Source organism: Lagopus leucura, unplaced genomic scaffold (genome assembly GCF_019238085.1).
Source record: "Lagopus leucura isolate 7727_CA_CO unplaced genomic scaffold, USGS_WTPT01 Super-Scaffold_100157, whole genome shotgun sequence".
Classification (NCBI taxonomy): Eukaryota; Metazoa; Chordata; class Aves; order Galliformes; family Phasianidae; genus Lagopus; species Lagopus leucura.
Genome location: NW_024962334.1, coordinates 49,791,289 through 49,794,419, shown reverse-complemented (window position 1 = coordinate 49,794,419; position 3,131 = coordinate 49,791,289).

Below are 3,131 nucleotides of genomic sequence, written 5' to 3'. Positions count from 1 at the left end.
GAAGGAAGGAAGGAAGGAAGGAAGGAAGGAAGGAAGGAAGGAAGGAAAAGTCATGAATCTGGGATTTTCTTGTTTAAGCTGAGCTCTAATATGCTCTTGCTGGATAAATAATGTGCATTCAGCTCTGAAATACTAGGGTTAGCTGTTTGCTGTTGCATTATTCGATAAAGAGGACAAGAAGATTCATGATTTGATATTAGAATGAGGGCATCAGTAACAAACCCAATGCTCTGACAGCATGGATAATGCAGCAAAAGGGAAGAAGTGCAGGAAACAAAGCCGTGATTTATATTTCAGTTTATTTTCCATCTTCTTTTGGTCGCTAGCTGTGAGCATAGCAAAGAGTTTATGCAAAAAAGGAAGTACTCTGAATTTGTGGTATGGCAGCAGCTCCAAAGTCAGTGAGGTCTCAGCAAGAGGTAGGGTTACAGTCATTCTGTGTGTTAGATCTCTCTCCAAATGGTCTCTGTTAAACATCATTTTTAAGTGCTATGTCTTGCAAAATAGAAATGAACTTAATGGCAGCTTAGGTTTTTTTTTTATTATTATTTTTTTATTTTATTTTTATTTATTTATTTATTTTATTTTATTTTATTGCTTTTATACTTTGCTCTCTTTTTCCCTCCCCCAGACCCTTTTCCCCCCTTCATCCATAAAAACAACAATTTTAGGGATCAATTATCCAAGATCATTAAATCACCAGCAGTACTCACAGCTGTAAAAACATCTGCATTATAGGCTCTGCTTCTTCCTAAGAGACAGAGATGTAATTGATTTTCTCATTCTGGCATAATTGTATAGCTTCTGGTTTGTGTTATGTTGGGAATGTGGGTGGGGGAGGTAGGAGGGAGGCATTTTGCCTTGTCTTAAACTGATTCATGTTCGCCTGGTCATGAAACACATGGCTACACTGAGAAACAGAGCACGGACCATAATGCAGCAAGCAGCATCCCCTCTTTTACACCCTACAGGCTCCATCTTCTCACTGTTATGGAGGAAAATAATTTCACATCCAGTAAGCTATGCTATTGTGTTCTCCAAGGAAAGAATTTGTGCTATGCTGCTGCATAACGGCCATAGGAGAGCTGCACTGTGAAACCCTGTCCTTCTCTCTCCCTGCCAGTAGTTGCCTTAGTGACAAAACTAATTGCTGCTGGTGCCCCTGCTCCTGTGAGCAGGAGAAAAACAAAGCCATTTTCATTGCCGTTCCAGCAGTCCTCTGAAAGTCCAACGTCAAGACAAAATGTGCTGATTAAAAAGGTATGTTGCAGGTATTGGAGGAACACAATGAAAAGGCAGGGTGAAGTGAATGAATCTTTTCCCTCAGCAGTGCTGTTTGAAGAACTTCTTGAAGTCAGTGAGTAAGTGCATTACAAGCTCACATAGGTGGGATTTTAAGGAACATCTTCTCTCTTTTGCAACAAAAGTAGAGAGATTACTGAGTTTGAAGGCCATGGGCAATCATCTTCACTTAATCTCATGGCTAGTTTCTGCTTACAAATTACTAATTATCCATCTCTCTCCCTCACTGAATGGCCTGGACATTGAAAAGGACAGCAATGATCATCTATTTTTAACCCCCCTGCTGTGTGCAGGTCGCCAACCAGCAGACCAGGCTGCCCAGAGCCACATCCAGCCTGGCCTTGAATGCCTGCAGGGGTTTTCCCTGGATAACTAAGGACTATGAGCTGTTTGGTAAGAGCAATAATGATTGGAAGTATTTCTTTTCATGGTGGACTTGGCTGTATAACTTGTTGGTGTACAGATACTCAGTTCTTCTACCACCTCTGAGATTCCTTGTTCAAAGAAATAATTTCCAGGAAGAGGAGAGGTTCCTTAAAATTATTTAATTTTGCCATGGAAGTCATGCTTGTGAAGATGCACAAAGTTATCACCAAGAGCAAGTAACTTAATTAGAAAGCTAATTTTATATTACTTTTCTCATTAAGGACCAAATTCAGTTCTTCAGAGTCACTAATATAAGTTAAAAAATATGGTCTTAGTTCAATGAAATTGTGTAGATTCGCTACATATATACACTATATATGTTAAGAAGGAGAGTCAGAAGTCAAAATGCTTGATGAAGCATAGAAGTAAATACATAACCTCTTCATATACTAAAAAAGAAAATTGTTTGGATTGCCTGTGCTTGCCAATGACCTGAAGAAGCAGTTATAAAAATGATTTTCCAAATGTATCATTTTTTTAATCAATATTATTCTAGATTACGTTACTCCACAGACAGTGCAGCTGTGGAAGCAGCAGTATAGGTATTATAAGGCCACCTCTTTGGGAGGAAAGAATAGAGTAGCTGTTATGAAAACTTGCATTTTCTATGCTCCCTCCTGCAGCAAAGTTAGAATCTAAACAAACAGTGACCTGTAGTCTAGGAACAAACAATAGAATTACTGTGGAAACTGAGGATGTTTTAACTACTTACATCTTTAATGATCCTTCATATACACAACACAGTTGAAGCCACATAACTGTGTAACATCTTCTAAATGCAGCTGGATATTTGCCTAGTCCCTCCAGGTTATACTCTGAGGGCAGTGTGAATGTGAAAATGAAATAAATAGCTAATTGTGATTCTATATAATTTAGTACATGCCCTTGTTTTCTTGGACAAGCCTCGCTGCTTAAATCACCCTGACTGCACATGGGAAATCACAGTTCTGCTACTTCTCTCTGTGCACTGAAAGTTCTAGTGCTGACAGAATAATTACTTGTAATGTATAAGCATTTTTCCTATTGTGATAAACCCACTGAGAGAAGCACTAAATACAGGACATCCCATGCTGCTTTTGCAATGGCGTGTCCTGAAGAGTGCAATCAAATTATGGCATTTTCTCAGGACATGGCAGTGTTTTCATTGCTAAAATGTCACCATCTTTGTTATTTCTCTTGACTTGTTCCAAGATTTTCAAAGTCAATCTAAAGTGCAGTAAAGTCAGATTATGGAGGTTGTGGTGGCTAAAAGGTTGCATTACAAAGAGGTGTTTTTCATCCATCCTAAGAGGCCAGGCTGCATGCAGAAGCATGATTTACAGCAGCAGGATTTCTTTTCCAAATTAATTTCTCACCTCCATTTTAAAACAACATTCTCTTGGAAAACCACTCTACTGATCTTT